General features: G+C 39.4%; 1 protein-coding gene across 1 annotated transcript in view; it reads left to right on the plus strand.

Moving 5' to 3' along the window:
- The first annotated feature begins 689 nt into the window (after positions 1-689).
- Positions 690-24203, plus strand: part of chrm4a (cholinergic receptor, muscarinic 4a) — an 84125-nt gene continuing 60611 nt past the window's right edge. The window contains exon 1 of the mRNA XM_048607116.1: positions 690-876. The gene's annotated coding sequence lies outside the window, so the exon portion shown is untranslated. The remainder of the gene's footprint in view (positions 877-24203) is intronic.

Genomic DNA, 24203 nt, shown 5'->3' on the forward strand with positions numbered 1-24203 from the left:
GTCGAACCACTTTCTACGACGGAAACACCCGCTCCTCAATTGCATTCGCATATAAAACCGCACATGGCTTCATCTCTATTCCGTTTTATGAGCTTTGGACATTTGAATGCAGTGGGCATGTCACCTGGATATGTGCTAACTTTCACTGCTCTATCATCCCCTGACTTCACCTTCCTTCTGTCTGTGATGTCAGCCAGCACTTCCATTCCCCGCACGACCCCCCTCCTCCCCCCCAGAAAAAAAGATACTCGGACTTCAAATTTGTGAAGGGTGCAGAGAAGAAATAAAAGCAAGTTGGCAGCCCATTATTAAGAACCCCGCAAATCCTTGAGCCTGGATAATTTAATGGTCCCGAACGGCTCCACTTTGACAATCCTCATTGTTAAATAGCCTCTGTGCTTGGTGGGGGATTAATGTATATTCTAACATGGGGATGGGGAGACTCTGTGATGATTGGCTGTATTTGCATTACATCACCGCTATTGGCTTGCCGCTATTTCTCTGGACTGAAGAAAGAGTCGGTGCTTTAACGGGGCAGCACCACATCCTACTCAGTCTCCATCGGCTTTTCCAACACGGCTGAATGGGAGCAGGGAACTCTATTCCCTACCCCACTTAAAGGGCGGCGACCAAGTAGGGTGGGGAGGGCTGGGCTGGGGCGAGAGGTGTCGTTCCCTAAAAGCAACTCAGAAAATGTTCCAAAAGAGGTTCGACAGACGCTCAAATAATTTGCCCATAACTCCCAGCCAGCAGACGTACTGGCAGGTAGAGCAACGATCCCAGCTCCCACAAGTCCTGGACAAATCCTCCCAAGGATTGTAACCGTACTTCAAGAGTTCTTACGATAGCAGATATGAAGGCGGCAGAGGATTTCAAGTAAGTGCTGACTCTATTTACCTTGCCCGTCAGGTTGTCTTCAATGCCCGCTAGTTATCCGCGCTTCGCTCGGTCAGTGTGCAGCTTGGAGCAGCGCACGGTGTCTCCAGTCAGGTTCGTCACTCAGATGATGCTTCCTTTTGGAAGTATTACAGTAACACGCCTGAGATTGGTAAGCGGCTGCCGTTATCTTGTTAAGCGCCCGAAATCGAGCTGAGAGCCAAGTGGAAGTTTCCTACAACTTTGAACCTTACGGGAAAATACAAGGTTCTTCTGATCGATCAGAAAGCGCGTTTGTCTCTTGAGATGCCAGTACCGCTCTTTCTCATGCTCTTCTCACTGATAAAATATTAGACACACCCTTCCCAAGTCAAAGCAGATCTTTTAACCATAGTGAAAAGGTGCTTGTCTTGGTGGTCTGCTTTATAAATAGCAGCAATAGTTATTTGGTCTGATCTCTGATATTTGGTGTTTACCATAAGGAGAATGAAACCTGTACACTTTTATTAGTTAAGATTCATTTGATTTACAATGGAAGTTGTATTCTGTTTGAATCACCTGCATGTCATGTTGACAAGGCTTCCCCTTTATTCTTACTTTGTAAGTTAATTCAAAACTAGTTTGTAACTTAAAACTCCCCCTGGATCCATCATATATTGAGTTTAATGTAATTTGAGTTATTTTCACCCTATATCAGCTTTACATAAGCTTGCCTCTCATAATGTTGGGATAATGTACAATATCTATGACCAAGCTTCCCCTTCAAAATTCCCAGCAACCAAGCCACCAGGAAAATTGCTTTTAACTTTGGCAACTAACTAACAATGTTGTTTTCCCCCGAATTTGAAACAGGGGGATTAAAGTGTAACATTCAGATCCAAACAAGTATAATTAATGGAGAATCTCATTTCCTGGAAATGATCACTACACTGGATCCATCAGGTAGTGCAAACAAACCTCAGGTGAATGGATTAGACAGAAAGTAAAAACTAAAATTTTGAATGAACTCTTTACTGTAATAGTCCACAGCAACCTTAGGATCACCCTTAGTCCAGGTCAGAACCATCTCATAAGTAATTCACTTAGGTCCAATCAGTGAAGCAAACTGAACATCGTGGATCCAACAATGAGTAATCAGTCCACCTATTTCAAAATTCCCTAAACACCAAGACACCCCAAATCCATCATTAAAGCAAGGAATGGATGCTAAGACTCACTTTACAGTCAAAAGAAAAGCAAATACTGTACACTCCAGCCGAACTCAATTGTCAGCAATCAAACCACAATGTATATTAACTACAGTTAGGAATCAAACAGAAACAATCTCAAAATCCAAAAACACTCTAACCTTACCACAAACGCCTCCCGGTCTCTCAGTTCCTAATGTAATTCAGAGAATTCCAGTTTTTTTAATGAACTGGTCCATATTAAACAGTCTATGATGAGACCATATCAAAGCAAACTGGCTAAGAGCACTCCCAGCTTACACAAGCATACTTACAGCATTCTGTAGATATGTTACCATTGATTTATTAAACTTACATACAGACTATTTTATGTATGATTAAACACCCATCTAGAACAAATCCTGTACTTGTTATATTCGTATCTAATACCAAAGGGAATACGCTCATATCTTATTGCAAATTACTGGAGATGACACAAGGAAACTATATTTGCACAGCAGTTTGTTGTCTTCTGGATTGCACTGCCTGGAACAGTCATGGAATAACTTCAACTAAAGTCTTGATGGGAAAGAATTTACAGGGTTATGGGGGCAGGTAGGACAGAGGGATTAATGGGATAAGTCTAGCAAGCATGGGAACAAAGGGCCCAACAGCCTCCTTACATGATGTATCCATGAAAATAAATTATTTCAATTTGTCTAGAGATTTCCAACTATTATTAAAAGATGAAGGAATGAGACTCTGCACTTGTAAAACTTAATTTAATCACCAATGAAACTGTTTGACAGCAATGAATATTTATCACACCAATTCTAAGATATTTATATTGAAAAGGAAATACCCTAACAATTTTTGAAGTTTATAGATATCTATGAGGTGAGGATAAGAATGTAATGCTGCACAATTTGTGTAAGTGCTGTGTCAGTTGGCAAAATGGTAAAATTGGGAAGCTTATGAAGAAGTTGGACAACACTGACAGCAACTTCCACATGTCAGCAATTACAAATCACAGCGAATATACTTTTTGTGTATAAATTATGGTAAATGCTGTTAAGATCACTTACATTTCTACATCAAAATCCAATCTAATAGCTTCCATGAGGAATCCAATTTTCAGAAATATAACTTCTCAGTCTATAACAGTTGTCTAAAAAGGGATAGGAACAGCAACTCAAAGTAAAAAAAAAAGAAACAAAAGCTTCGATCAAGCTTGCCCCTATCAATCAGAAAGTCAGTTCCAATCTTAAATTGACCTGCTTGGCTCTAATCTCAAATTCACCATGAACTAAACAATGGATAACAGCTTCAATTTGGAAACAAACTAGTTCACACGCTTAACATTCAACTCCCATAAAAGGTCACCCTCTACAATGAATAATCTTGGCTCCTCATCGACCCAAATGTTGAGGTTACCCCTATCTGGGAATAGACCCATAAAATCACATGTATAATTTCTATTCAAAAATAATGTCCTTCAAAAACAAATCTTCTAATCTTTCTAAATAATCACCCTAAGGAATAACACTAGTCCTGTTATCAATGAAGATATTTTTCCTCTGCCTAAATGTTAAGGTCACTACCCCTTTAAAAGCAAATGCCAAGAGCTGTAATTTGTGTTGAACTAAAAGCACTAAGCTCTTCAGAACGTCCATCACATAAACACCCTTCATTTCAAATGAATGTTTCAGTGGCCTCTCCATATAATGTGCAATTGGTAAAATAGGATAATGCAATTAGAACATATGGAATATAGAACACCGTGCTAAATCCTTTGCTTTTTCATATGCATTTACATCATAACAGCAAGAAAAATGTTTTAAATACATTCATCATTAGCAACGAATCGTTTCGGAAAATCCTAGTTTAAAATTAATGTTTCACAACTAAATTATTTTTATGATAATCTTACTTCCTGATTAAAATTATCCTTGAGATAATCATAATTTACTTTATATTTTTTATTCAATGTCCCACTACAAGTAAAACAATGCAGTGCCATTTGATGGATTTAGGACAATGTAGTTGATATTCCAATTATCAGGATTGTCACGTCTTACCACTTAAATGCTAAGTGCCCAACTCCAACATTTATAATAAGTAAAAATGCATTCTCATATTTGAATCCATGTACAATCCTGATCCAACATAAATTTCGCTTCCTAATCACTCTCTTGTGTGAATTCAAATAGCTCCACTCCTAATACTTTTATTCTATGCAATTCCCAAACAAGCAAAATGAAACTAAATGAGTATTTTAGAATGCTTGTAAAATAAATTGCTCATGAATATAATTAATGAAATAGTGAAAGACTCTGCTTTGTTTAAAAATGTAATTGGATAAATCTTTCTTACTGCTTTGTAGAAGGATTAAATTAATTCATACATTTCTGTTTAAAATAGATAGTAATTGGAGTAGCATTGCTGGATTGGAGTTAAAACATGATATTTTAAACAATTTTGATTTAGACTTGTATTGGAGACCAGTAGATTAGATATGGCAGATCCACTCTATTATGTTTATTTTAAATAGGATGACAATACCTGGGACAATATTTTGGGGCAATAGCACGTTGTGCAATTTTGGTGAACTTGCAATTCGCTATAGAAAATTTGAGCGGTTTATAACCATCACAAGAACCCAGACATGTTGGTAGAAGTATGAATTAAATCTTCATCTATAGTTTGATACAAATGATTCTTGTATTTCTGTCACACTTTCTGAAAGTATTCAAAGAATATGGCTCGAGAGCCAATAGTAGGGATATAGCTCATGCTCACAGCATTGGTAACTGAGCTGTTACTGTAATAAAGATATAACATAATAGACAGATGGGCACCATTTATTTTATTGTTTGGGATTGTTATACTTTTAGCTTTTCATTAATCTACACAACATACCAAATTCATGTTTGAGTAAGGCGATGAATTGGATTTCATACCTCCAGCTCCAAGATTTGCAGAAACTTAACCCTTGCTTGTTGTTTTACAACTGATATTTATAGCATAACTAGCAACTTGGACTGACACCAGAGAATGCCTGTGCTTATTTTCCCACAGTAACCAGTAGGTACCATTGATCCCATGCTGATAATCTCATTTAAAGTCTTCCAGCCTTTTCAAGGTCTCGATGTTCATCTAAGTCTGGCATCTTGTGCTCCCTAATTTCCACTGCTGCACTGTTGGCAGCTGCATCATGTTTAAATTCCAGAATCCTTTCTGCCTCCAGTTTTCTCTCATTTAAGTTGCGCCTTAAAACCTTTTGGCTTGATGAAGTCCTTGGTCACTTGTGCTAATGTGACTACATGTCTCAGCATCAAATATTGTTGGATTCTTCTCCTGTGAAGCACCTTTGATGTTTTATTATGTTAACAATTTTATATAAATGTAAGTTATTAGTGTTAAATCACTGCTTTTCATTTGATACTAGTGCCGTTGAAGGACTTTTGAGATGTGGAGCTAGCAAAATCAAACATGGATAAAATTCTAAACTAAGCTGGGCTAAAATGGGCCATACTGTCCATTGTGCCATGTCCAAGCCTTCAAAGCCCTAAATTTCTCCAGTCCAGATATAATCTTGTGTGGATAACCAACTGTTAGAAGTCAGTAATCAGTTTGATTCCCATTATGGATGAGAAACATAATGACAACTTAAAAGTTCAAATCTAATCTTGGAGCATTTTTTGGAACAACAGAGGAAATGATTAATGAATAGCAAAAGGAAGAAAGAACATATAATTGGGTTCCATTGGATTTAACTAAACATTGATTTTTTCCAATTGATGCATTGCGAAATGCCTTTTGCTAAGGCAGACCTCTACAGTGAAAATAGTAGATCAGTAACAGATATCTCTTAGACTGGCATTTGAGCCTCCACTGGAGGATCATTTGACCAGTCACAAAAAGACATTTCTTCATGAGAGATAGTAAGAACTGCTGATACTGGAGTCAGAGATAACACAGTGTGGAGCTGGAGGAGCACAGCAGACCAGGCAGTATCAGAGGAGCAGGAAAGTTGACATTTCGAGTCGGGATCCTTCTTCAGAAACATTTTCTCATTCTGTGTGTTGTTAGCACATAATGCTGAAACTCTCAATGACCAGGGAACATTGCCTGTGAACACAGTAATGTACTGGTTAGGACACCTAGTGGTCACAGCTTCAACTCCTGTCATGACAATTTGTGCAAATGAAGATGATAAATCTGGTCGTTAGTGGGTTCACACCTGAGAAAATAGTTTTCAAAGCTGATGGGCCTGCCATTAAAACTCAACTGATTCTCTAATGTCCTCTGTGGAAGTGAATCTAGCAATTTTGTCTTTCATTTCCACAACAAGTGCTTGATTCTTGCCATTGTGTATCCTTTAAAGTCCTAGCAAGTCATTCAGTTGTATAACAACAGTTACAGGCACAATCTTCAGGCTGACTGGTGAACCAATACTCAAATATCCCAAGAGGGACCACCTGTGAGTGAAAGAAATGGGATTCGGTACTACTTCCGATGCTGGTACTAAAACTTTCCTGAAGCAAGAAAAAGGCATCTCCCATCTTTCCAGCCATTTCCACTATAAACTTCAGGGTGCCCCACATTGAGAAGGGCAGGAATGCAGGCAGACTATGCTTGCAGTGGAATGGTCAGGAACAACACTTCCACAATGCCAATAGGCCATTCCTGCCAATACAATGTTATTTTCAGGAACCTCAACTGCACAATATTTGATAAGATCATGGCTGATCTGATCATGTCCTTATCTTCACATTCCCATCTACCCCCAATTATTTTTGACTTCCCTGGTAGTCAAGAATTTATCAATCTCTGCCTTAAAAACATTCAATTATCCTCCACAGTTCACTGAGGAAGAGAGTTTCAAAGATTCTTGACCCTCTGAGAGAAAACATTCCTCCACATTAATTGGTGAACATTTATAAAGAATGTCCTTGCCTTTTCACTTGGTTTGTAACAAGGCCATGAAATGGAGTGAGGGTTGCAGTGAATGGAAGCTCTGAGAAGAATTGGGAGAAGGCGGGATCCCCATGCAAGACTGACCATTAAGACATTATTGGTGACCTTTCCTCTGCCACCACCTAACCCAGAAGCAGTGCCTGTTGTGACTCAGGTTCAACAAGGTGGAGTCACTGCATTGTAGCAACTCCTACGTAACAACTCAGATGTTTGCATGAGGGCAGGATGGTTCTGCCACTGGCTATAAAGATCATGGTGACGTTGAACTTTTAGGCATCCATTCTTTCCAGCTGGAAATGGGCAACAACTCAAACCTTTCCCAGTATGCCATTCATCAACCCTGTGGAAAATGATGGAGGCCCTCAATTACAGAAGAAGATACTATCTTATTTTGTGGATTGTGCAGGATTTGAGAGCTTATGGAGTGTTAAATTTTGTTGATCCAAAGAGTATGAGTATAATTTTTCTGACAGCTTTCTGGAAGAGTGAGGAATGGGAGGGGTGATTGCTATCATTGCTTTTAGACCAAGAATTAATGCTTAGCTGTCACCAAAGATTAAATTTTGGCCATGTGAGAAATGAAAGCTTATGGCAAAACCATTTATTTTGAAAAGGCACGTGATTTGGCCTCTGGATACCTCTTGGAACAAATGCATAAAACACACTGGCCTTAGATAATCAGCAGAATAGAGCAGAAGAGTCAGTAGTAACCCTCGATTAACCTTTCAAAGAGATAACAGAAAAGCACATATTCAGAAAAATAAAAGTAGCATGGATAATGCAGCACAAATATGTGGCTTTATAAGATTGTCCACATGTTGAAGTGAAGTGCGTGCAGTAACGTGCCTGTGCATCTATTAAAGCAATATCTGACGGGGAGAGAAAATAAATTCTTTGCACACATTGAGAGAGTGGAAAAGGTGCTGAGGAGATTTAATTGGATGATACCAGGGTTAATGGACTTTAGTTTTGTGGAGAGACTGGAGAAGCTGAAACTGTTCACCTTCCAACAGATAAGGCCACTAGGAGATTTAATACAGATGTTCAAAATTATGAAGAGTTTTGATTGAATAAATAACTGGGAACTGTTTCCACTAGAAGGCAGACTGGTAACCAAATGACACAGAGTTGAGATTATTGCCAAAGGTACAGAGGAAACATAAGAATTATTTTTACATTGAATAGGTATGAATTAGAATGCATCACCTGAAATCTGGTGGATGCAGATTCAGAAATTTTGTGATGAAATTAATTTTTTTGGACTTTTTGCCTGTGTTTTTCTAAGTTTGGAGATGAGTTTTGATTGACTGGAGACTGTAATATTTAAGGTCCACACTGCAGTTAGCTTGGATATATTAGGGATGCCAAGAAACTGGGGCAGAGCTTTTGTAGAAGATATTTGTCAAATCATAGAATCATAGGATCACACAGTACAGAAGAGGCTCTTCAGCCTATTGAGCCTCTACTGTCAAAAATACACAACTGCATACACTCATCCCACTTTTCTGTATTAGGCCCATAGCCTTGACTGTTGTGAAACTTCAAGTGCTCATTCAAGTACTTATTAAATATTGTGAGGTTTTCTACCTCGACTACCTTCTCAGACAGTGCATTCCAAATCCCCACCACAAATGAGAGACAATTTTTTTACGTGGAGACTGGTTCATGTGTGGAATGAACTTCCAGACGAAGTGGTGGATGCAGCTACAGTTACAATGTTTAATGGGCATTTAGATAAGTACATGAACAGGAAATATTTGAAGGGATATGGACCAAGTGCAGACAGATGGAACTACTTCAACTTGGGATTCTGGTCGGCATGGACTGGTTGTGCCGAAGGGTCTGTTTCAATGCTGTGTGACTCTATGAACTCCAAATGAACACAGATGTGAAGTATTAATTTAACACACTACCAATGACCTCCAGCAGCATGCACAGATTGTCCCCTTGGTCCCTAATAGGCCCTAGTCTTTCCATGCTGTCCTCTTCCCCTTAATATACTTGCAGAACATCTTAAGATTGTCCCTTGCTGCCAAAGATTTTTCATGCCCCCTCTTTGCTCTATAATCACTTTCTTGAGCTCTCCTCTGGACTTTCTATACACCTCTAGAGCTTCTGTTGCTTTGCTCCCTCTGTATCCTTTATACTTCACTGTTTTCCTTTTTATCCAGATATCATGGACATCCAGGGTTCTCTGGCATGTTGCTCCTACATTTCATAGTATTGAGGTATTAGTAATTAGGAAAGCAGATAGGATGTTGTCATTTATTATGGCAGGAACTGAATAAAGAGAGATTATACATCAGTTACATAGGCAATAGTGAGACCACATCAGGAGTACACTGTACAGCATTGATCACTTTATTTAATAGAGGATGTAACTGAGTTGGAGGCAGTTCAGAGAATATTTTCTCAACTAATACCTGGAAGGGTGATGGGGGTTGGATAGGTTGTCTTTGAAGAAAAGGCTGGAGTTTAGAAGTGTGAGAATTGATTTGATTGAAATACACAAAATCTTGAAGGGCCTTGGGTAGATATGGAGAGGATGTTCCCACTCAAACGGGAATCTAGAACTAAGGGGTCAATGTTTAAAAATCAGAAGTTGCCCATTTAAAACAGGGATGAAGCCAGTTTCTTTTCTCCCAAAAGGCTGTGTGTCTACTCATAGAGCTATGCAGCATGGAAACAAACCCTTTGGTCCAACTTATTCACACTGACCAGATATCCTAAATTAATCTAGAACCATTTGCCAGCACTTGGCTCATATCCCTTTAAACCCTTCCTGTTGATATACCCATCCAGGTGCCTTTTAAATGTTATAATTGTACCAGCCTCCATCACTTCCTCTGGCAGTTCATTCCATACACACATCACCCTCTGTGTAAAAAAGTTGCCCCTTAGGTCCCTTTTAAATCTTTCCCCTCTCAACTTGAACCTATGCTGTATAGTTGTGAACTCCCCTACCCTGGGGAAAAGACTTTGATTATTCACCCTATCCATGCCCCTCATGATTTTATAAACTTCTATAAGGTCACCCTCAGCCTCTGATGCTCCAGGGCAAAAAGCTCCAGCCCATTCAGCCTCTTCGTATAGCTCAAACCTTCCAGCCCTGGCAACATCCTTGTAAATCTTTTCTGAACCCTTTCAAGTTTCACAACATCCTTCAAATAGCAGGGAGATGAGAATTGAATGCAATATTCCAAAAGTGATCTAACCAATGTCCCTGTACAGCCACAAGATGACCTCCCAAGTCCTATACTTAATGCACTGACCAATAAAGGCAAGCATACCAAACACCTTCTTCACTATCCTATCTACCTGGGACTCCACTTTCAAGGAACAATGAACCTACACTGCAAGGTCTCTTGTAGTACTCAGAATAGCTAGACAGCTGGATTTGTGTCAGTGACTAGCTTCTTGAATGCCGCCTTGGAACACTATGGATGCTGTCCTGGGAGAAGAGATCGAGCAACAAGGAAATGCATTGTAGTTGTAATAGCTTACACTAGAATGGATCTTATAGGAAATCAAAAGTTACACCTTAAAAAGAAAGAGAAGTTAAATTCCTTATGAGAAACACAGAATAGATAAAGGATTTAATAACTCGCAGATATATTGTTGGGTTGCTGAATCATGACGTCCATCTTAATTATATATGCTATTTAGCATGCAGTTTGTGACCCAGCCACGATTGTCTGTTACCTCATGTTAATTCTGAATGTTAGAGTATAATAAATAAATAGCTGTGTTTGTTTGCTTTTCTCACTTTTGCATTATACATTTCTTATGCTTGTGTAAAACTAGCACGTAGCTTCATCCTTTTAGTAAGTAACTGTGATTTCAACTCTTGTCTAATTCAAGAAAAAACTGGATTGTTGGAAAATATTGAGGTTTTCAAGTGGGATCTAACCAAAATTTGAAGGTCTAGCCTGCCATGGTACCAAATTTTAGAGCCTGGTCTGGGATCATAACACTTTCAAAAGCAAATTGAATACAGACCTGAAAATCAAAAATTGACAGGAAACATCAAATGAAGGGAGTTACTTTGATAGGTCTTTCGAAGAGCTAACACAAGTGTGATGACCAGACTGGCATCTGCTTGTGTTTTATGATTCTTTGATTTTATGATTCTCTGATAACAACACTCCTTTGAGAGCCCAGAGGATCTGAAACCAGATGCAATGCAAAGCTTCCTTATGGTGTGTCAGAATGAGATTACTGAATTACTGCCAAATTGATGACCAATGTTAAGATAGTTTTGTAACTAGATTTATGTTCACCAATAACTGGATTAAACTGCCTAGCCTCATTGCACTAAATAGCTTTAACATGCTTCAGGGAAGAGACCTTAATTCTATCTAGTGAATGCTATAAGAAATAACAAATGAACTTGCATTTCTGCAGCAATTTTCATGTCCTCAGGATGTCCCAGGGATTTTCAGAAACTAATGCATTACCCTTGAAGTAAAACAAAACAATTCACATGCTGGAAATCTGAACTAAAAGCAGAAAATGTTGGAAATACTCAGCAGGTCTGGCATCATCTGCAAAAGCGAGAAACATAGATAATGTTCAGGTTAGTGACCTGCCATTAAAACAGCTTGCATCAGTCTTGTGTTTGAAGTTTAGTTTGTGGGTAAGCACAGCAGTAAATGTGCATACAACAGATTTACAAGCAGCCAATTATTGAATTACCATATGTAGTTGAGGACTAAACTAGGACACAGGAAGAATCTACTGCCCTTCTTCAAATAATGCTGTTTTACGCCCAGCTGAGAAGGCAAATGGAACATCATCTTAACATCTCACCTAAAAGATAGTGCAACACTCCTTTAATACTGCCTTGATTGAAAACGTAGAAACCAACTTTCTCTCTTAGTCGTGGTGGAAATCTGATGGCAGTTGATCAGCTGCTAGTTATACATCTCCCCCGTCAAATGTAAATACAAAATAAGATTGGATGGGGTGTATAACTGGCAGTTGGCCTGCTCTAACCAATTCTTTACTCCAAGTTAAAGTGAAATGTAGTCCTCAAATTCCAAGGAATAATATTCAAGCATGGACGGAACAAAAACAAATATTGACATATAAAGTGCACCAAGATTTCAGCATATTTATTTTTCGGGCAAAACACAAGGGTACCATCAAATATTAGGTATTTGCTTATAATACATGTTAAATAAACATTTATCTTTCCCTCTCAATGTAGCTTTCCCATTTGAAGTTTATATATAGGCTACTTGCAATCAATATGATACCAGTCAGGAATATTTCATTGCTCTTGTTGTGCTTTGCCAACTTTAATTAACTTTTTCATTCAAAAGGTTATGAACCTCCAATTTTCTCTCTAAGCCAGAGAAGTGTGGATGCTCAGTGGTTGAGTATGTCTAGGAAAGAACTCGATAGATTTTTAAATACTAGCAGAATCCAGGGATTTGGGGATAATGTCAGAAAATGGGCTTGAAACAAACATTGAGTCATGACCTTCTTGAACTACAGAGCTATCTTAAGGAGATGATGGCGTACACTTGCTCCTATGGCTTTTGTTCTTCTGTGTAATATTATTTCATATTGTCCACACCGGCAAGCATTTTCAAGTTCCAGGCAAAGACCATCTTCAACAAGCGTCAACCTTGCCATCACCCCTTAACATTCAGTAGCATCACCACCAGTGAATCCCCAAGTAATAATATACCAGGGGATACCATTGACCAGAAACTAAATTGGACCAGCCACAGTACGGTGGAACAGTATTTGGCATTGCTGCCTCACACAGCACCAGGCACTTGGGTTCAATTCCAGTCTTAGATGACCTCTGTGTGGAATTTGCACATTCTCTGTGTCTGCATGGGTTTCCTCCAGGTGCTCCGGTTTCCTCCCACAGTCTAAAAATGTGCAGGTTAGGTGGATTGGCCATGGTATATGCTGGGGGTCAGGGGATGGATGTGGATGGGTGGGATGCACTTTGGAGTGTCAGAACAGGCTGGATGGGCCAGATGGCCTCCTTATGCACTGTAGGGATTCTATGATTCTATATAAATACTATGGATAGCAGGATGGACTAGGAAAACTGTGGCAAATAACTTATCTCCTGACTCCTCAAATCTTATCCACCATTTACAAGGCAGAAGTCATGTGTGTGATGGAATATTTCCAGTTGAGTGCTGTTCCAACAACATTCAAGACAAAGTAACCACTGCATCCACAAAAATTCCCTCAGTAGCAGCAGAGTGCACCATTTACAAAGTGATCTGCCAAAACTCACCAAGGTTGCTTGGATAGCACCTTCCAAACCCAGGACTACTGCCATCTAAAAGGACACAGCTACATGGGTCAAAATTCATGGAAGTCCCTCCCAAAAAGCATTGTGGATCTACCAACATTAAATTGCCTGCAGTTGTTCAGGAAGCCAGCTCACACCAGTTTCTCAAGGACAATGAGGGATGGACAATAAATGCTGGCCCAGCCAGCTACACTGACTTCCTGTGAATGCATTAAAACACACCATTATACAAGTGTCTAAGATTAACCTACGCTGCCAATCAGATCCTGTCAGTCATCTGAAATCTTGAGCTCACAAGAAACAACTGCTTAGAAATTAAACTTTAAACCCATCAGGCCATTCAGAATGTTGAGATTTAGTCATATGGAAGACTGCAATGTGACAACGTAGAACACAGTTCAATTCCAACTGACAGACCAGTAACTATGTGAAAACCCAAAGGCTCATCTAGGCCCGAAACGTCAGCCTTCCTGCTCCTATGATGCTGCTTGGCCTGCTGTGTTCATCCAGCTCTACATCTTGTTATCTCAGATTCTCCAGCATCTGCAGTTCCTACTATCTCTGGCTCAAAAGTATACTGGGCATCAGTCGGACAGTGAACTCCAGGGATTTGCTTTATTCATTCTTTGGATCTGGGTTTCACTGGCAAGTCTGGCAATTATTAACCATGCCTAGTTGCCCTTGAGAAGGTGGTTGTGAGCCACCTCCCTGGACTGAGGCAGTCCATGTGGGAAAGGCTTGGCTGGGTCTTCTGGCTGATTTATCCAACTTCAGACCATTAGGCTTTCCCAGCACTTTCTCCTTATTGATGGCCACTACACTCACCTCTGCCCCCTTATTCTCATGATGTTTTGGCGTCTTGATGAACTTGGGGTCAAAATCTTGTGAATGCATTGGTATGTTGTCATCATTGGTCATTGTTATGACTAAAAATTGAATAGAGTTTTATCTTTGACCTTAGGTTGTCTTATGAAACTTGTGAGAGAGAAAACAATCCATTAAAAACTCTAAATTGCAATATTACGATCAGATTGTTGACTGACAGCATCTGTGAACTCTATGGGAGATTGTACGTGCTGGAATTGTGCATTTAGCTTGCTTTTGATAAGGTTAATCTCCTGAATGCATTCAGCCAAATCATCCTTGCAAAGATGTAATTCCATGCCTCATACTGTTAGAATTATCTTGAGTACTCGTTATGGGTCTCTGCAGCTTCACTATGTGCAGCGAAGAGCAGGTCCCGGCCGATGTTGAGGTGAGCCCCTGTTTTGAAACTAATTATGGCCCTTTCCTTTATCGACTGGGGAGGATCTTACTCTCTGACAGGATTTCCCTTGCCTTAGGCTATGCTTTGCCCATGGTAATGGTCCAGCAGTCCTCTGTTTCCCCTTTTCTTTCTTTCTCTTGTTAAGGCTGCTTGTCCCTACGGAGATTTCAGCAATGAATGAACTATCTGCATAAATGTGAAAGTACATTGAGACCATGTGAATGTGGAATCAGCATAATTTTATGCATTTTTATGACAATATATTTACAAATCCCACTGTAGAAAACAGGAAATGCATAAGGTGTAGGAACAGGAGTAGGCCATTTAGCCCATTGTGACTACTCCACCATTCAATGAGATCATGGCTGATCTGACAATCCTTGACTCCACTTTCGTGCATTTTCCCTATAACCATGATTCCCTAACTGGTTAAAAAAAATCTGTCTGTCACAGCCTTGAACATACTGAATAACCCAGTCTTTGCAGCTCTCTACAATAAAGAATTCCACAGATACACTGCTGCCTGACAGAAAAATTCCTCCTCATATCTATCTTAAATGGGAGTTGATATCTGTGAAGAGAAACCATTCAGTTATGTATTTCCAGCATGTTCCACTTCTATTTCAGATTTCTAGAATTTACAGGGTTTGTTTTTTAATTGAACTAAATGTTTCCTTACAAAAGGTTATGAATCACAGATAAGCATATAGATAATGAACATTACTTATCTGATAAGATGAGCTCTGTTCTGGTCTTTTGGCATCTTTATATTTTCATAAATTACATCTAGTAATCCAGTAATTTAAAACAGTGATTCTCAGAGCCTACATCTTCCAGTTTCAGAATGCTTATTGTTCATATCCATTGTATTGAACAGCACGGCTCCATTCATTCTTCCCAACAAAAGGGATTTTCTTTTGTAACTCAGTTCCTCTTACTTCTCATTTTTTATGAAAGGATAACCTTGCCCTATTGTTACTGCTTTGAAGTCTTTCCTTGTATTCTGAATCCCACTTGGCGTACACACTCTATTTTGGACCAATTTCAATGGTCAGTTGGTCCTTTTTAATCTGGCATTTTGGTTCCATATTAGCTTTTTCCATTTATATGTACGTCTTCATATTTGTTTTCCTATTAAAATATTAACTTTGTACTGCAGAGACAAAAGTCTTAGAGCTAGATCGAACTTTTGCGCATCACTTTCCTTTTGCTTTCTGAAAGAGAAATGAAAGCCACTTTTATACTGATGTGCAGACCTTGAGAAAGAAGTAGCAGCTTAAGTACATTGTTCTCCCACGGTTATGTTTCATTTCTGCGACTGTCTAAGTCAGTTGCGGTATAATAAGATTGCACATTTACAGGTTGCCTTTGAAAGCGGTCTGCTGCATATTATAATTTGATTTTGCCAAATGTGTCATGGCTTGCAGTTACATATTGGCAGTCATGATGTTTCGCATCATTTCATGAGTGGGATCACACTTCTACAATTGTGGAACAGGCATGCTGGACTGTCAGTCAGGTGCCAGGAGCTAGTGAAACAGGAACAATCGGCAGGATTTTGCCGCAGAAGTGAGAATTGTGATGTGTGCCGTTTGTTGTTTTCTGCACCCTTCAGCATGAAACAAAATTTGAACTGTAACTTTCTCGCATTACAATTGGTAGATACTGATTATAAAGTGGGTAGGGCATCTGTGCAATTAGCAAATGGTGAGACCAATGGTGTGCCATCTTAACCATTGAGATTTAATGATTAAGAAAGAAACTCAGGAATGGCAGAGAAGGGCTGTGAATTAGTAACAAATTGCATTGGATTAGGAGGAAGCAAAAAGAGATACTGAAAGGAGAGGTAATATGAAAAGAAAATACTAAATTTTAAAGTTTGAAAGTCACCAAAAAAAATTTTGCTTGGCACCAAAATAAGATCAACTGCCTTAGATTGTTTCCTTTCTGGTCTGGAGATGTTGATTGACATATGATAATGATCAAATTGTTCAAAGGCTACCCACACTTTTGATTGCCAGATTCAACTTTCCGAATCAATGTAGGAATAATATGTAAATCCAGGAAATTCTGAAAATATTCCGGGCAGGTTGAGAGAAACATGTTTTTTTGTGATTTCTGCGATTCACTGCTCATTTTGCTTTTCTTAATACCCTGAATTTACCGGTCAATTTGTACATTAATAGAAGTATGTATCATTAACGTGTCATAATTTTTCAGTCTGCAGCTTAAGTCCAATTCTTGGGCAAAGGATAAATGGTTGCTGCTCTGCCACTGAAGAGATTAATTTGCAGGATGTTTGACTGGACAGTACAATTTATTACAGGTTGTGAAACAGCACATGTAAAAATGATAACTTGCATGTGCCTGCTTGCTTGTTAAATAAGCATTCATTACCTTCCCATTTATCTGCTCTATGTGAGACAATCCCCTGCAAATCTTTTACCTGGTAACACTGAATGCTGGATTGGAGCTTTTATTATATTCTAGAGGTACTGCTCTTGCCCACAGTGATTGAATCAAAAAATTGTTCTTTCACAACAGCCATCTCTCTCAGGACCAGTAACGAGACAAAGGTTGAATGATCTCAAATAGAGCTATTATTCCAGTGGTGAGAAGTAAATTCTGAATCTTTAGTGGTGACCTTATCACTTTGTACAACATTGACAGAGAATTATTTAGATATTCAGATTGTCAACCAGATGTCAATACTTTAGCACATATACATGCACTGATAGAGCTAGACTGCACATAAATTGACATAAACATTTCTTTCTATGAACTAATTTTTGTGAATCATTTGGAAGGGAGTGCACAGAATCAAAAATATATAAATAAAGATCACACCATGCGGAGAATTAAAGTTTTCTACTTAAGAATTTTATTATTAAGTAATTCATGCATGGCATAAAACAAATTTAATTTCATATTTGGTAGACTAAAGCTTTGCTTGGCAATAATACATCCCTCAAGATTGATGGAGTGACCAAGCCAAGCCTGACCTATTGCTAGACTCTTTTCTAAAGTTCATGTACTTAGAGATATTGATTTTTCTTTATTTGTTTATAATGATTTGAGATTCACGGGTTGCGAATTCAGAGGGAAATCCTCCCTAACTGATGGATATTAACCAATGTGGGGACAGTTATTTTCCATCTATCAGGCCCAAGCATGTTCTAAACTATCACAGGGAGGAATTGGCACGTCGAACAGTAATGAGACTGAAAGTGATAGTTTCCATAGTCCCACACGGGACCATAGGCTGCTGACTAAAGAGCTGGGGTCAGGGGAGGAAAGAAAGATGACTCACCATGCCTTAGGTGAGGTGTGAGGTTGAAAAGGTAGGGCTTTCATTGTAACCTCAGCCAGTATAGCAGTTGCAAGCAGATCAAACTGGCTGCTGGAGCTCTGTATGTACTATATATCAGAGCAGCCCAAGAAGAGGGCTATACCCGGAGCATTGTCCATCAGCCAACACAGAAATTAAGGAAGGGTTAGGAAGACGGTCAATAGTACAATGTGGCATTTCAGTTTAGCTATATTGGCATGACAGTCATTGGGAACAGTAACTTGGCATCAACACATAAATTTGGAACAGCGATATTCATTACCAGTGTGCAGTTAACAACCTTCCTGGCCTGATATGAAGTCTTATATTTCATGTTCCTGTTCTCAAGAAGCTCAGTTTCCATTGAGCTTATGGGTTCAGCAGCTGGCAGCTTCACTTTATCATAAACTTGTTGGTTACTTGTTGGACGAGGGCTTCTTCTTCGCTTTCACTACTTACAACAGAATTGGTTGTGGGGATGGAGGTCACACTGAGAAGCAGATAGCTCCTGGAGTGGGGACTGCTCTCCCAGTGATTGAGAGGTTGGTGAGGGTTCACAGTGAGGAAAGGATAGCTCCTGGAATGGGTCTGATCTCTGAATTTAGTTGCAAATCTATCAAATTTGAGGTGTTAGAACTGTGCAAAGGAAAAGCTCAACAATGATTAACCTCCTACCTTTCCAAAAGATCACAAGATTTGGGGTCAGAAGAACCAGGCCATTCAACCCATTGAGTCTACTTCACCATTCAATAAGATCATGGCTGACCTAATAATCCTCAAAGTCTGTTTTTCTGTCTTTACCCCTATCCTTGATTACCTTTTTTGACTGACCTTTATGAATAACTAAATCCAACTGTCATAACAGAAGCTAAATGATGCGTCAAAATTCATGTTTCCAGGCATCTGAGCTTTATATTTCAGTGAAGCAATTTAATGAGAGTGTAGGGGTATTTTTAGGTGATTAAGTCCTACATAATCATACCTAAACCATGTAGACATCACTATATTGGAAATATAAATACATCTGGAAAAACCATAGTGAGCTGTAGAGATTTCAGTCAATTGCCAATGGACCTTGAAAAGCCTGGGTAGAGCATTACAAGACTGTTTTCTGTCACTTCCATGGGCCTCTGCTGTCAACTTCTCACAACAAAAAGATGGAGAACAGGGTCTTAGAGAAATATGAACAAATAATTTGATCGCTGATCTACTTTGTTCCCCAGTTCCCAAATCCTTCCATTGAACTCCCCCTCCAGCCTGAGTTATCTGTGCTCTCCAAATTCTGACCTGTCAAGCTTCCCTGACTTTAATTGCTCCACCATTGCTGACCATGCCTTCAGTGGCATCAGTCCTAAATTCTGTAATAGTATTGCTACACATCACTTCTTCACTACCTCACTTTTCTCCTTAAAAGGGAGGAACATCCTTTAAAACTTTAAAACCTACCTCTTTGACCAAGTTTTTGGTCACCTGGTTGATTATTTCCTTATGTGATTTGGTGTCATATTTCATTTTATAATTCTCCTGTGAAGTGACTTGGAATGTTTCATTAAGTTCGAGGTGATATATAAATATGAGTCGTTGAAAAATTCAGTTGTAAACTAAAACATGGCTACGCTGTGCTATGTAAGAAAGGAGGCACATCTACAGAGGCCTTGCGCTCTGCTATGTTATACATTCCATTGTTCTTAAAAATATTAAGCAGATAATCAACGAATTTCCTCAGTTCTGAGGAAGGGTCACCAGACCTGAAACGTTAACTCTGATTTTTTCTTCACAGATGCTGCCAGACCTGCTGAGCTTTTCCAGCAACTTTGTTTTTGTTCTGTACTCAATGCCCTGACTGATGAAGGCCAGTGTGCCAGAAGCCTTCTTCACTACCCTGTCTACCTGTGACTCTGCTTTCAGGGAACCATGCACCTGAATTCCAAGCTCCTCCTGTTCCACTACACTCCTTAAGGCCCTACCATTCACCACGAAACTCTGACCTTGATTTGACTTTCCAAAATGCAACACCTCACACTTATCTATATTAAACTCCATTTGCCATTTCTCGACCCACTTCCCCAGCTGATCAAGATCCTGCTGCAATTTCTGATAACCTTCCTCACTGTCCACGATACTCCCTATTTTAGTGTCATCCACAAACTTACTAATCATGCCTTTTACATTTTCATCCAAATCATTGGTATAGATAACAAATAGCAATGGACCCAGCACCGACCCCTGAGACATACCACTAGTCACAGACCTCCAGTCCGACAAGCATCCTTCCACTATTACTCTCTGCTTCCTACCATCAAGCCAATTGTGTATCCAATTTGCTAACTCTCCCTGGATTCCATGCGATTTAACCTTCCAGAGCAGCCTACCATGTGGAACCTTATCGAAGGCCTTACTGAAATCCATATGGACTACGTCTCCTGCCCTGCTCTCTTCAACCTTCCTCATTGTTTCATCAAAGCTGGTGCTGTTAAAAAGGGGGCTTAGTTTGCATTCCCACAACAATCTTATCTGTGATGCTGAATACAGATATGGTCTGGAGAGATCTGGTTTGACCAGAAATATGGAATTCTGTCAGATCATAAAAGAAATAGGAGTGTAGTAGCAATCCGATTGAGTTTTGAGCCAATCTATCCAGAAATATTAGTTCTTTATTTACACAGTTATAAATCCACATCCTTATTTATAGCTAATTCTTCCAAAGTTGGTGTTGTGTCTGAGATGGAACATGAAGAGGAGAAGGCAAGTCAGAGGAAGGTGTGGTCTCTATTGGCACTGTGGACTGCCATTCAAGATCTAATGGTTATTCAGTGGCTCTTAGAAGAATAAGGATGGGGACTGTGATTCATTTCAAAATCCAACACATGCAATGCTAAAAAAGCATTAAGTTGCACTTCAATTAACCATCAGAAATGCCCTTCAGACTGTAATCCACAATTTGAGACAGTGAGAGGTCAGGGATTGCTGTGGGGCTTCAGGGTATTGCACTTGACATTTTTGAGTGCAAATGGGTCCAGTTAAGTGCAGTTCTTATGTTATATTCAGGAACTTGGCTGAACACAGACAGCCATATAATTTGGCTGTCTCCACCACTGTTGTCTACTATATCTCTGTTCAGCTTAAAGAGCTACTTTGAGCTTTTTGCTTTAAAACTCAAGCGGCATTGTTGGAGCATGTTCAAAGAATACTTTGACTGAACTGTAACCCTCATTGCATTCTAAAAGGAAGACTTTGGCTTAGTGGTAGAATTCCTAGCCTCTGAGTCAGAAGATAATGTGTTGGAACCCAGTCCAGACAGTGACTGGAGAGATCCAGCTCTGAATGTTAGATTAACATTCAACAAGGATATCCATGTCCAGTGGGTTTCTTTCCCTAATCATTATGGGTTGTGGTATCTAATAAATCCCTCTCACCATATGTCACCCCCTTGGCTGGAGAACAGATGGTTACAGCTGTGGAAGGAGCATTCAAGCTACATCATGCAAGACTTGTTAACAAGCCTACAAATCTTTCTCCAAAGTGTGAAGCTAAATAAGAACAATGACCCAGGCAACAATCCCTCTAATTTAGAGGCAATGTGTCATTTAAGTGTGTCACCTTTATTTATGTGCAGTCATATGCATGCAATAGTCTGAACATCATCTGTATAGCCTCTACAACCATTATCTTTTTTTCCCAAGTCTCATTATTGATTTCTTAGCTATCTTAGACATCATAATTTTGATTACCTCAATCAAATCTATTTTCACTTTTCTTTTCTCCATAGAGAACAGGTCCAGTTTCTCTGATCTATCCAAAAATTCCTTGCACTGGAATTATTCTAGTAAGTCTTTTCTGTACCCTCCCTAATGTATTTATATCCTTTCTGAAATGTAAAGCCCATAACTGAATGCAATATCCCAGTTGAGACTGAGCCAGCGTTTTATCAAGGTTGACCGCACCTCGCTTGCCTTTTGTTCTCGTTACCTCTTCATAAAACCAGGGAACCCCAATACCTTTCAATCACTTTTTCAATCTGCCCAGCCACCATCAATGATTTAAAGGTTTGGAAGGAGTTCCAGGTTCTAAGCAGAGCAATAAATCTTCACTCATTGCAACATGTCGACTTTCTTTATCTTAGTAACTGACAACAAGCCACAATCATTCCAAGTGTTCCAGCCACTTCAGATGAGCAGAAAAGAAAACTGCCCATATTTGATACACATACAAAGGAAAGTCATTGTGTAACAGCACACCAACTATCATGTTGAAAGAAAAGGTGAGATCTAAATTATCACTGGCCTGTTTATGTCATTACCAGGCCATAATAATTGATTTAGTAGGTGATTTGTGCACTGATGCACTGCACCTGCGATTAATTTACCAGCACAATTGCATGTTCTGGATGATGGCTTTAAAACAAGCTAAACGTGTTTCAGCATCATTGTGAACATGACTATTCCTGGACTAGTTCCAAAACGGAAATTAAGTATGTATTGGTGATACAGTGTGGGCCATCATAGAATGCAGTCAGTTCCTATTAATAACACAAGGTAATTAATCACAGATTCTGTTGCCAAATAAGATCCAAAACTTTATACTTGGTAACAACTTGATGTTGAAATAACTTTAGAAGGTCATAAAGCCTGGAGGTATAGTATATTGGTGCACAAGTGTAGGACTCTATGGAGTTACAGGGCACAGCACCGATGGCCCAGTAAAGAAACTCAAAGGCTGTGCTGCTTGGAGTGAGAGGGCACTGACTAGGGTCACATGTCCTCATAAGATTCCCAAACCAAGGCTGGCCATCCGTGCAGGTCACTGAAGAGAAGGTGAAGTGAGGTGGTGGAATTAGGGAGGGATTAGCAGAGGAGTGCATCAAAAAAGGTGGATGTTATGGCTAACCTATGGCTGGAACATCATGTGATACAGCCTTCAGAAATTCAAAATGAGTCTGTGCAAAAAATATTTCGTTAAAGAGAGCGGGAAAGCTCTGTAACAGGCTCACTTGGTATAGAAAGGAAGCATGCAGTATTGAACCATTCAGATGCAAATTAAATACAGTTATTTTAGAAAATAATGTTTTTGAATATAGCAAATGAGTTTGTTAAAGCATAATTTATGATAAATGATTGGGTGAAACAGCTAAATTAAGTCCACGAGTCTCGAGGCTTTCCACCACTGGGGAGTTTCTCACTTCATGTCAGTTGTTAACAAATTGGAGGCTGATTGATTACTAACAATAAGTCCATTACTTTTGTACCATGTGATGACCAAGGCAACAGAAGCTGAACGAGGAAAACCTTGTTTATTTTCATCCAACGTTTCCTATGTTCTGTTAACTGTATGTTGCATTTGGGCAGTTCCAATAGCCTCTGGGAAATTTTTCCTCCATATAACTAATCTAAAAAAGCGATAACTATTTCACTGAGAGAGAAAAGGTTTTTCATTCAGTCACTACCCCATTCCTGCTGTGTTTTATCTAACATAGATATTTGCTAAAATAATGAATGCCAGTGAACTCACTGGGGGCACAAGCAAGATAGGAGTTGGTGAGCCAGTCAGTATACTACAGCTGAGTTATTATGAAGCGTAGTTAAAGGAATTAAACCACAGTGCACGGTTGGCGTTAATTGCATTCCCTCATGCTGTCAAACACAGTAATGAAAAAATATAACCAGGAAAAGATTTTTTATGTAGCACATTAAATCTAATTATAATTCTTTGCAGTGAAAACTGAGTGTGTTATGACAGCAACTAGTCACATCGATTTTGATCTACCCAGCTGCGGCTTAGCAGTACCATTCCCTGAATCCATAAGTCATGGGGTCACTGCAAAAACTTTGCCACCAAATATAAGTGAATATAACAGTGCAGTACTGAGGGAATGCTGTTCTCTGAGAGGTTCTGTCTTTTCAATGAGAAAATAAGCTGAGATCCTGTACCCTGTCTGAAGTGGACAAGAAAGATCGAATGCAATTTTGAGGAAGCGAAGGAGAGTTCTAGCAAATATTTATCACTAAGCATGCTATCTCACTGCTGTTTGCATGACCTTGCTGTGCACAACTTGACTCCTATGCATCCTACCTTACAAAGTGTAATCAGCAAACTGGCAAGGTCATGAAAGGCACAATAAAAATGCAAGTCTTTCTTTTATTTCTTCCTTACTGCAGACCAGTGGGAGTGTCTGCTGCCTGGCAAACCTGGATGTACCGAACACCGAGATAACAAGGTGCAGAGCTGGATGAACACAGCAGGCCAAGCAGCATCATAGGAGCAGAAAGGCTGACGTTTCGGGCCCGAAACGTCAGCCTTTCTGCT

This window comes from Rhincodon typus, chromosome 17 (genome assembly GCF_021869965.1).
Source record: "Rhincodon typus isolate 14 chromosome 17, sRhiTyp1.1, whole genome shotgun sequence".
Classification (NCBI taxonomy): domain Eukaryota; kingdom Metazoa; phylum Chordata; class Chondrichthyes; order Orectolobiformes; family Rhincodontidae; genus Rhincodon; species Rhincodon typus.